We start from the raw sequence: 12,706 nt of genomic DNA on the forward strand, positions 1-12,706 counted from the left end.
GGTGCTGTGGGCGGTGACGGAGGAGGCGGACCACCTCAGGATAGGTCCAGGACTCTTCCGCCCTCGTGGACAGCTCGTGCCTTCCCTTGGAAGGACTACGGGATGGGTGTACATGTGAACTTGCTCCACCCCTCTGACCTTTATTCTGATTGGCTCCTGTGCAGTATATCAGCTGTGTGTACTTCCTTATTAAATGAGATCCTGCTTTGACTGTTCTCCTTGGAACGTCTGATTGTCCTCCCAGGAGGGAGGGCGGGCTGAGGTGGGCGGCCAGTCGACCTTTACCTTTCTTGGCTCGTCCTGTTGGGGCATGCTTTTCCCGCTTTTCCTGCTGGTCAGGAGGAGACAGGGGCTAAAAAACCTGACAATTCTCCATGGACTGAAGTTTTGACTTGGTAAGTCAGAAGGGGTGGGGACTATCCCTTCTTTCCTCCTTACTCCACTTGATTTCCTACTAAAGCTCCTGGATCACAGTGGGTTTCCTATATTGAGGAGCAATGCCCTTTGACTATAACAACATCAACAGGTGCAATTTCTGGCTAAAATAACTGAGGGAGTGCTTTTTTTAGTGTTACTGGTGGTTTTTGTTTCCTGAACATTGCCTGAATTCTGCTTAATTCATAGCCCGTTAGAAATAAATGTTTGCTAGTGTGAGTTGTTGAACCACTCAATCTATATTTATTTATCTTGGTACAGTAGGGTGGCACTACTTGGTAACTTCAAAAGTCTCAATTCGTTCTGGATGGAGGTGGCCTTACTCATTCTGTTTTATATCATTTATGTGCTGATCCCCTCTTCTCCCAGACGTCACATTTCCCAAAGATTCTTCCAAATTCCTCATTCAAATTGAGTCAAATGGTCTTGATGCCCAGTGGAATAAACTGAGTGGTATTTCCTTTCATCCAGTCCCTTTTCTGCTGTCACTGAAGATGCTACTGGTGGTAAGAGAGAACCCTACACTGAGTTCATTTGTCTTGGTATCTTCCACTTATTCCCAACAGACACATTTTGACCACAGAAACAAATAGTGGCATTTTGTCTCCCTCTGGTATTTTATGCTTGGTAGTAAAATTCAAAGTCCTAACCATCCTTGACCTACTGGCACTCTTTTCTCTCACTACAAGATACTCATTGAATCCTGCATGCTTTCCTGTGAATTGCAGGCTTCTAACCTTTGAGCTAACAGGTCTTCTTGGTACCCCATAGCTTTCCACTGTTGCCCCATCCACTCTGGTCCAGTGAAATTTCTTTCAATTTCTTTCTTCTATAAGACTCTCTTTCTTCTATGTATAGTGGGTACTCAATAAATCCTGACTGTCCACTTTATATCTGTTATACTACTTCACTTTCTTTATTTAAAATTTCCTCAAGCACCACTTTTTGCAGACACTTCTTTGATAAAATTCCTTTCCAGAGCTATCATTATTAACATGCTTGCTCATATTTGGCAAATATGCTTAAAGTCACAATAAAGATATGAGGTGAGATGGGGTGATGAGAGAAGTAGCAGAAAATTCTCCATTAAGTGAGAACGGCACATGTCCCATTTAAATTCACATTTTGAACCATAAAAAATCTATATTTTTGCAGTTTTATGGTCTGTTCTACATGATAGCTGATTAGCAGTTACATTTTAAAAACCACCATGTCCGTGATCCACAAAGGCCTTTCTGCTTCAATAATATTAGTAAACAAAAACAAAACAAAATACAGCCCACTGACCCACATTTATCTCCTTGCTAAGCTTAAAATAGCAGGCAAAGTGGTCTAAGAATTCTTCCAGCCCTCCCCCGTCCTCTTTCCCTTTAACTGAATTGTAATTTTATCTTATTCTAAATCAATATTAGGATGAACGAAGAGTTACCTTCATGTGCAAATGCAGAGGGTCAGGATGGGGTTTGGGGGTGCTCAAAACTCCTCCCCAGTGACCAGTCCTTTCATTTCTGGAAGCAGTCTTCATATATATTTATTCTTCTGCTCCACATGGATGTTCCCCAAAACCATTCTGTGGTTCTACCCCTTTCTGTGTTTCTCCCTAAATTCTACTATGGCAGTCTGGGCACACATCCAACATCAGTAAATGAAAACCTCCTCCTATAGCCCAGCTACAGCATTGGAGACCAGCAGTTAAATGCTGTCTCTCCCGTCTCCCTCCACATCCAAATGTTAGCATATACAATATCAATAAGCTGTTCCTTTCATCTTCCCAACACTATGGAGGTGTTTATATTTGTGTGGGACATTTAAGCACTTCCAGCCAATGGCTTTTTACATGGGGGTAGGCCCCAGGCACAGAGCAGCCTCAATTGGAAACAGGAACTGAAAGTGTTCTTGGTAAAACTCAACCTCAGCCCAAATCTAGTTGTCTAGCTCAATGCCTGACCTTCTAGAAACAGGTCAGTCTCAGAATTATGGGGCAGTTTGATAAGCTGGAATATACTAATTTATTGGCCATTAAAAAAAAAGAGGAAATTTTATTATGGATTACTCTGCTTTCTTGAAAACGTTTTTTTTTTTTTTCTATAATTAAAAACATCTGGAAGGCATTTTAATATATCATAAACAAGAGGAAATCCAAATCACGTGACTTCTAAGAAAATGATGCAAATAGAATTCTTTGCCAAAATTTACTGTAATCTGTTATCTCCCCCCACCCCCCACCCTTTTTTTTTTCCTGGGGCGGGAGTTCAAGAAAGGAGGGCAAGTGAAAATATCATTGAAAATTCTGCAGAGAAAACAGTTATTTCAAAATTAGTCTACTGCTATTTTTGGCCAGTGTTAGAAGACATTACACATTGGCAGAGATTCTGAAATATATTTGGTTTCTTTTAAAAAATTAGTCATTTTACTGGTAACTTTCTTTCTGAAATGAACAAATAATTAAATAAACACAAACTAAATTAGGAGGTTGTAATAAGAAGTAGAACCAGAATGGAGACATCTTCCAGGGTGACGCTAGGTAAAGAACAGACTATTTGCTTTGTATTTCACTCTTCCTTTCTGCCCCCATCTTTTATTTGGATATTAGCATAATAAGGTTACATGCATTTCTAATAGCTATCACTCGAAATTGCTGCTGCATACAACACTTCAAAGATTTCCCAATTTGTCTTTCATCTGATAGGGAATAATCTAGCTTGTAATAGAAATGGTGTGTTTGGGGGCACTTTCTTTTAAACATTAAACTATATGTAAAGTATCATCAAGCTCAAGAATTGCATCCTCTTAAAATTGTGGGTAACACACCACATGCCCCTGCACACTCACCCCTCCATAAAATAGGCCTAGCAATAATAATGTGGCCCATGTTTACCTTATATGGCGTCCAAATCCTGGATGCACATTTAATAATTCCATGAAAATAACAATGTGCTTTTGTTTGGTGTAGAGTATATTTTAAGTATATAAATAGTTTATAAAACTCATTGCACAGCTATAAATCTATAATTATACAAAGTAGGTGAAAGAAACAGTAGCATTTTATAAAACACAGGAACCTCTTATTTTCCTGGATAAATTCCAGATTTGGTGTTGTGGGGAAAGCCAGAGTTGAAGGAAGATGACTTATGTTCAGCTGGTGGCTGACATGTTATAGCAGTGATTCCCCTGAGTTTCATGTTCCTCATTTCTAAGATAGGAAATAATATTAGCCATATTTTCTATGAATTAAATGAGATCATATTAATATATTAAAAAGCTGGCACAGATTAGGAGATAATGGGGTACTGACTGATAGTTATTGATTATTATTATTATTATTATTATTATTATTCAAATAATCCCATGAAGGACCCATTGGTGACAAGACAATTTGTGACTCATTTCTGTTTTCTTTCTGGGGGTGGCTATTCTACTTTGCCTCTTTTTGTTCAAGAACTTGATCAATGAATTGAATGACTAACTTATCCCTTCAACACATTTTACTACCTGGGGGTGGTGGATTCTGACCCTTTTCCTTGAGACCCCAATGTAGACATTAGGGCCTAAAGGAGAACAATTAAGTATCCATTTAGTGATAGACATTGTGAGAGATATTGATATGAAATGGGTAAGACAGCTTCCTGCTCTGCTTGAGGAGCTCAAAGAACATTTGTCTTTTCCAGCTTAGGCAGAGGTCTAAACAACTGGAGGACAGAAAAGGTGGCTAATGTTGACTATGGCACTTGAGGGGTGGGTCAGAGGTCAATTTATACAGAGAGCCCTCTGAAACCACAGGTTCAACATCAGTGGATTCAATGAAACTTCGATTAAAAATATTTTTTAAAAATTTAATTTGTGCCAAACTCATTCAGACAATTTTACTGAAATTATTCTTTAAAAATACAGTATAAGAGATGTTTGCATAGTATTCAGACTATGTAAGGAATTATAAATAATATAGAGATTATTTAATGTGTATAGGAAGATGTGAATAGGTCTATGCAAATACTATGCCACTTTATATAAGGAACTTGAGCACCTGCAGATTTTGGTATTCACAGGTCCTAGAACCAATCCCCTGTGGACACCAAGGGATAATTGTATTTGGGTACAATGTGCCAGACTGAAACAAAATTAATAAAGATCAGCATTTTAGATCTTATTTACAAATATTTATATGGAAAGAAAAAACGTTTTCTATAGAAAAATGTCATAAATTATTTTAGCCAATTAGCAATTATATAAACCCTAATAGCAAATTCATATTTTCCAAATTGTGAGATCCAAGTATTTGGAGGTTGTGGGTGAGAAGCAAGGTATTCAAAGAGGATGTGTACCAAAATCAGGGAGACATGATTTCACATTTCAACTCTGTAATTTTCCAGCATGAAGTATTAAGAAAGTTATACAATCTTTTTAGCTTTGATTTTTCACTGGAAGAATAGGAAAAAACATATATAAATATACAGGGTTGTTGTGAAGATTAGTGTTAATTTATTTTAAGAATCTGGCAAATGGCAGCCCTCAATAATGCTATGAGTTATTGTTGTCCATTATTATCATCATCAACAAGAAAGTCTAAAGGCTTATTTAATTTACAAATGACTTTCCCTGAAATGAAAGTGTAACTCACATTATTTATAAATTTACACGTGTTCCTTCTGTGTTGGTATGAGTGTTTGGTCATTAGCCTTGGACATGAGCTTCTAAAATATTTTGAAAAATACCTTATTACCCTTATGTATGTTAGAAGTTTTAATTATGCAGTATTTTCCAAGAAATGTATTAAAATAAATATAGGGTTTAGCACTTTCAAAGATGACAGCCAGTGTTTCACAAACTTTATTTTAAACTAATGTAAAAAAAGGAATCATTTAAAACCCATATCTGAACTAGATGATAGTAGATTATATTTACCGCTCTTCTGACTCCTTTGTCCTTAATAGAACCACAAAACAACAGCCTGAATAATACTCAACTGCAGATTAGGTGAGCAAGAACAGACTTTTATTACAAAGGAAATTACAAGGCTAATTTGCACTGACTGGTTTAAACAACAGTCTACCAACCACACTAATCGAGAAAATATTACGACGCATAGAGAGAAATGGAAGGGATGAGGCTAAGATAATGCTTTTTTCACATTCATATTTCAGAATCATGATATCTTGAAATGGATTGTCAGATGTGTTAATGGGCCTTACTATTTCATTTTAACACTAAATACCCTCCCCAAAAAAATGTGTTTCTGGAAACTACACTTTATCGGAGGCTTCCATAAGCCCAAACCCAATAATTGTTAGCTACACAAGAGGCATGGAGCACATTAAAAGCCAGCATGAGAAAGGTGCATTTAGTAGACCAGGGATTTCATCATAAATATTGCTATGAGGAATGAGGTATAACAAAAATTAAAGCAATCAGCTGCGACAAAATACTAATATTTGATAAAAACATACACAGCTTAGAGAGAATGGGGGAAACAATACATACTAGAAGCAATAGAGAGAATATTAATAGCTGTTTCACCAATTCTGTATAAGCCCCGACATGTTATCTGTCACCTTCATGGGATTCAGAATGTCTTTTTCTCATTTTGGATCTTGGCCTATGATGATATTCTTTAGACTATGCCATCTACTCATGTGGTTTAACAATTTGCACTGTCAACCAGTCTATGTACATATATTTTGAAGAGATCTTTGGCTTCTGTTAGTGGAGCCATTTCCAGATGAGAGAATAAAACAAAGGGGAAACTTTCTGATCCAATGTTAAGAAACAAACAACCCCCCCACACACACACAAAAACACCTCCACAAACACACAATCTTCTCTAGAATTAGAACAAAGTAAATATATTTAGACAAGATAAATAGACGCCATGATCATTAACTATAACCTATGTATTTAAGGATGTCAGCCATCATGCAACAGAGACAAACAAGGGCAAAAAATGTCAGGGATGTTACTCAAGCTGCCCACGTTAAAGTATTACTTCTGTAAGAGGTCATCAGTAAATTTTAAAACAGTGCCCGATTACTCTTTTTCTGTGCTCAGTTACTGATGCTATCTGCCAAGATATAGTCAAACTGTGTAAATAAATAAACCAATAAAGCCCTTGGAGAAAAAGTCCTTAATCTACAACACAGTGGTTTTATAACTTGGAAGAAAAAAAAAACTTTGAAATATAAACTTCAGCAAAATAATGCTAGGAATGATGTTCATCCTTCTATCTATGGAGTTGACAAAAGCACAAGAAGTGGGTTCATTAATTTTGCAAAATATTGCTTAGTCAAACTTGATACTATTTTGGAGACTAAGACAGTTATGGTCTCCGTCCTCATGGAGCTTCTGGTCTAGTATACTATTTCTTAATATCTTTCCTTTAATGTCTAGGCAATATGTATATTAGCCAAACAATCATCCATCCTTGCAAACTCTGCCTAGAACGTAAAGAGTAAGAGCATGTATGGTGGAAAATAATGTTGGAAAGGCAGGGAATCTGAAGTTCCAGGCATAACCTCGTCTAAGTGGCAGTCCTCGATTTCTCAATGATTACTATCACAAATATATTTTTTAAAAATTTCTTCCTCCATTAGAACATGTTATAAAAAGAAAAATTACTAGAAAATTTGAAAAAATGCTGAATATAGTTTAATTCATTTAAATTGACTTATTCAACAAACTTTGGTTATGTGCCCCTTAGACCCAAGAAGAAAATCATCATGGCCCAGCTCACTTTTTACAAAGGATGTAGCATACTCATAGGAAATCTTAATGAAAGGCAAAAATTATAAACGTGATTATAAAAGTAAAGTACATTAGGATGGGTCCTTAGATGTTGAAATGGATTGTTTTGACTGGGGAAACTGACCTTGGGCTGAACCTTAATATATAGGTAAGATTTGATGTGAGGAAATGGCAAAGGTATTCTTTGGGAGGGGAAAAAAATAGACACATAGTAAAAAAAAAAAAAAAAGTCCCCATATAGCCAATTAGATAACTTGATTCTTCAGATTTTCCTAAACACTTTTTATGATCCATAAATAAGTAGGAACTCAGGATCCTGAGACACCTGATAGGAACACTGAGACAGAGGCTGGTGTTAGATTGGGGGACCAGATTATGACTTATCTTGATGGAAAATTAATGACTCTAAACTTTTTTAAGCAAGAAGAATCTTGAAACTTTTGACCGTAGTCAGAGCTGGTCCTAAGGAAGATTAATTTAGTAGCCTTTGCCCAGTCAGTTAGAGATAAGGGAAAGACTGGGAGAAAGGTCTGGCAAGAATTAGGCTAGAAGTAATGAAGGTGGTAAGGTTTGCAGTGATCTGAAAATTAAAAAACTTGACAGTGAAATGGATTTAGGGGGCAAGAGAAAAGAGTCCAAATGTCTGCCATATTTCAAAGTTAAGTAACTGGGAGAGTGGTATGACAAAAATTAGTAGGATGCTGGAAAATGTTTAGCGTTCAGAAAATGGGGAGAAAGAAATGAGAGGAAGAATGAGAGGAGAAAGAACAAAGAAAACAAAGCCCTGATTTGTAGTTTTTGCCTTTATCTGTAGTATAAATGTTCCCACCATGGCTGACTTTAGGATTGGGAAAAAAATGCCCACAATGAGTCTTCATAAACTGGTATGAGTCAGGTCTACACAATACTGCCAGACAAGGACACAGAGAAGTAATGGGACACCTGAGAAGGATATTGGGGACCTCAGCTTTGGACATATTGAACTGAAGTGATTGATAGGAATATCTTAAGTGGTAATATTCAGCAAATATAGTTTGGAAATTCAGGATTATAATCTAGTGGAAAACTCAGTTGAAAATAGAGGTTATAAATTATTTTTGCATAGAAGTAATACTCAAGGTACACAGTATAAATCCAAAGAAGATATTGCAGGGAGGAAAAAGATATTATGACAGAATCTTAGAAAGAAAACACCTGTATTTGGTATATTCAATTCATTTTTTGCTGATGTAACAAAATACTCAAGGCATGAGGGCTTCCTATGGAAAAGAGGCTTGCTGAGTTTGAAGCTTGGAGCTTGAAGAGCATGGCACCAACATCTGTTCAGGACCTCCTTGCTGTTCACAATATGGCATCATGGCTAGCACATGAAAGGTAAGTAGCCAGAGATGTTTAGGGATCAGGGATTAGACTTCTCAATTTATAACTTCTCACTCTCTGAGAATGAGCTCTCTCTCACTACCTCTCCAGGGCCATGCCTCCACCCTAATCATTTCCCACCAGGCTCCATTTGTTAAAGTTTCTACCACCTTTCAACATCACCCACAGTGGGTCCCAACATTTGAACCTTTGGGGGACAAATAACATTAAAATCATAACATTTGGGGAGCAAGAGGAGGCAAAAAGAATAATTGTTTAGAGAGGTAGGAGGCAAATCAGATCTTTGTATTCTGGAAACCTAAGAAGAAGGGAAAAACAACACTTTAAGAGATCTTCGTTAAAGTATCAAATAAGGAAATCAAAGAGAGTAAAGTTGAAAGAAAAGTCATTGAGATGAGTCCCTGAACCACTGGGACTCTGGAAGAAGCAGTTCTAGAAGAGTTATGGGCTGGAAGAGAGTTTAAGCAGTGTATATATTCTTATTTTCCCAAAATATTTGGCAGTGAAAAGAATAAGAAAAGGGTAGCATACTTGTGTTTTTTTAAGCTACTATGCTATTATTATTTCAATGGAAATTAAGCTGCAGGATTAGAAGAAAAATACTAGTAGCAAAAATGGATTTATCCCAAAGTCCAATCTTGCAGACCTATTGGGACTGACCTTTGGGCTGCTCATTATTTGCCATGAACTTGCTTAGTCAGACCACTTGGGAGAAGAAGACACTCATGGACAGCTGTGACCAAGTAAACAGAAGCAGTGGGATGAGCCAGCAGGAATCTCATGAAGAGGAAGAATATGAAAAAAGCAGTTGCTTTATGAAAAATATGGAGGCTCAGGGCAGGGCGGGGAGGATGCAATGCCAAGAACAAATATCTGAACAAATAAATTTTTCTAGAATTTGTGTTGTTCAGCCAACTTAATGCTTACTACAACAACACTGTCCTCTGAGCCCACGAGTCTAATTTACCAAGCCATTCTACATGCTAATTTCTTCTTGCCTCAAAGAATTGCTTTCTCCATTTCCACCTGTCCTGATTCTACCCTCAGTGTGAGGCTGAACCCACCTTTCCTGCTTTATGTCTTCACTTTCTTATCAAGTTGCTCAGACTGGCTACTCCTTTTTGCTATTCAACAGATGATGTAGGGCAATAAGTATCTATTGGGTACCTACTATTTTCCCCAAATATTTGTCAGTGAGAAGAATAAGAAAATGGTAGCATACTTGTTTTTTCTTTTCTTTTTTTTTTTTAGCTACTATGCTATTATTATTTCAATTACAAGCCATAAACACATGTTGACACAATTATTTCTAGTCTTCCATTTTATTCTGATTGTACTATGTGTTTATTGGCTGAGTGAAGATCTTGTCTCTTCCTTGTATAAACCTCTCCACCCTACATTAATTCACAATATTGGAGGTTGGCTAAATATACTTGATGCTTTTTCAATTAGATCGAAACTTCAAACATTCTTATTGAAATCCTCCTAGTACTATATGAAAACTATTGTGTAGCTCAAGATAAACTATAGTCTATCTTTATTTTAAAGTATTTTGTTTTTAAAAAGTAAGTTCTACAGAAAAGGAATGGATCTCTAAGAAATTAATTTGAAAACCAAGTGGAAGACAAAGTAATTTCTCACTATCATCAGTTTCAACTATAACAAGGATAAGCCTTTTTGAAGAAATTAATTGACCCTCCTTTTATTCAGCCAGAGGCATCTGTTATCTCAGGAAGGACTTGGATTATTAAAACAGGAATACAAAGAGGAAAAAAGAGTTATTGTTCATGTTTTTTATTTAATCATCAGTGTGTAGTGAGACAAAAATCGAGATTTGTGGTAACTGAAAGGATGTTTCTAAGTTCTAGGAGCTCCTTATGTATACAAATTAAGTCTTGGAGGAATGAAAATAGGCTTCAGTGTAGAGCAGAAAAGAACTAGATGTGAGGAAATCGCAACTTAAACCAAAAGCAAGACAAAGATACAGTCCTGAGAGTGGTTCTGAGAGAATTCAAGGGAGAGGAAGTAAGAATTCAAATTGAATGTCCTGGCTTTTCCCTTAGGAAAATGCAAAAGGTAAAAGGGAAGGAAGTTAGGTTTGAAACACCCAGGTCTGGGAGAAAAAAAAAAAATTATTCTCAGTACTTGATGTTTCAGGCTGCAGCTCAGAAAAATTATAGTCTCTGGAAAAAAGCAAAAAGCAAAAAATTTCAGAGGCCACATTATGCCACTTATGTTATTTTTTTTAGAAATTGTTGGCCTGTATTTAATCAAAAAGAAGGGCTAAGAAGAACCTTCACATGCAGTTCACATCAACCCTGGGGCAACTGAAAGGTCAGGATGACCTATTATGGCAGAGAAAAGGTGGGTATGGAAGAGATCTGTAAGTCAGCTTATGAATCTAGGAGGCTCAAGCAACTGGTTGAACTACCATGCAACAGACCTTCAATGGGACCACCATGGTGAGGCTAAGAGCAGATGAAAGGCAGCTGACCAGAGGTTCTGCAGAGACCATAAGAGCTGAGATAAGGCAGTGAAGGCTGAGCAGGACATTTCCTTGAAATTCACCAGACATATATCAGCAAGGGCATTATGTCCATCCCTCCAACCACACAAAAAGAAAGCAGTACCAGCAAAAATTCAGTAGCACTAGAGCCAGATGCTAGTGACTAGAGAAGACCAGAGTGCTTTTGTCAGATCATAGACCAGCAAAAATAATACAGACAGCATGCAGACCTCCTTCCTCTTTGCAAGGATACAGAATTCTTTCCATGAACCCAGACACTACCTTGAGAAATAGGAAAGAAAGGAGAGAAATATCACTATGAAGCAGCTAGACTATGAATTAATTGGTATTTACCCACAACACTTTGTTTTAAATGCAGAAGTTTGGGATTATTTATCTGAATGCTTAGACTGATAATGGAAAGTAAGTATTAAACTTTTTTTTTTCTTTTTGCACTGGTTGAATTACAGTCCACAGATTTTGATATCCAAACTAACAGGGGAGGAACAAAAATGTTGGAAAATATGATTTGTTGAGATCGTTTTTTAGGTTGCCATGATATCTATCTGTCATTTATAATCTTGCAGTGAAAGGTAGTAAAAAAAAAAATAAATGAAAAGAAAGCAACATTTCCTTTGCATGACACAGTAAAGAGAGAAACTTCCAGGAAACTGAGTACAGTCCAAAGAATTCTCAGCATCTCAAGCATCACTTATAAGCAGAAGAAGTTTATTTTCTAAAAAAAGAAGGTTTAAGTAGTAGATTAAAGTAAATTTTATTGACAAAAAGTAATACGTGTCTAGAGAGTTGTGCTCATTTAAATAAATCTTGCTCTAAAATTGATTATTTTAAGACTATGGAAATGCTAAAATTTATCATTGTATTTATATTACTCTTTTAACAAATGTTTTATCTTACAGGAAAAAATTAATGGGACAAAAACACACCGTATGAAATTCAGAAGTTTCTGACTATACACTCTTTGTTTAATGGACTCATATTCATCAGCCAGAGATGTCACCAACACCTGTTGGTGGTCACCCAGAGGGGAGATGCCATTTCCAGGATGATTCACAAAGTTGTTAGGTGACAACAAATATCATATAGTAAAGACATGATTTTGTAAGTAATTTATGTAGGGTATTCTGGTTATTGTAGATGTTAAAGAATCTTGTCAAATTTGAAGGACTTTTTTAAATTATGAAAATAAAACATTACCTGAAATTACTTCTTTCTGACAGAATTATTTTGATTTATTGAAAACAAAATTTTGGTGCAGGCAGTGAAAAAAATGTATATCTATGTTACATTGTGTCTTCCCAAGCATTTGAAAAAGTCATTCATATTTATTGATATATTGTTTTCCTTAAAAAATGGTACTATTTCATAGTTCTGCAAAAACCTTAGCACCACCAATGTCTTTAATTTCAAGAATAAAAATATTAAAATAACTTTGATAACTATGTCCTCCTCTTTAAAATGTGCTTCCCCCCTAAGAAACATGAAAAATTTTGTAGATTGAGATTCACCCTAAAAATAAATAAATAAATACTTTATCCTGGTTGTGCCACAAGCAACGAGATTTTAGATTGTTATTGATTTTACCCTGTAGGTTTGTAGTGCTCTTATAGGGTTCCAAGACCTCTCCTT

General features: G+C 36.3%; 1 long non-coding RNA gene across 1 annotated transcript; it reads left to right on the forward strand.

Annotated features, from left to right (window-relative positions):
- The first annotated feature begins 224 nt into the window (after positions 1-224).
- LOC124091924 (uncharacterized) lies at positions 225-12,458 on the forward strand. The gene is made up of 4 exons (XR_006851464.2): positions 225-395; positions 8,417-8,544; positions 10,800-10,914; positions 11,977-12,458. It is a non-coding gene; the product is annotated as an uncharacterized LOC124091924 (long non-coding RNA).
- The last annotated feature ends 248 nt before the right edge of the window (positions 12,459-12,706 follow it).

Source organism: Marmota monax, unplaced genomic scaffold (genome assembly GCF_021218885.2).
Source record: "Marmota monax isolate L192 unplaced genomic scaffold, Marmota_monax_Labrador192_F-V1.1 WCK01_AAM20220418_F8-fsc00046, whole genome shotgun sequence".
In the NCBI taxonomy this organism is placed as follows: Eukaryota; Metazoa; Chordata; class Mammalia; order Rodentia; family Sciuridae; genus Marmota; species Marmota monax.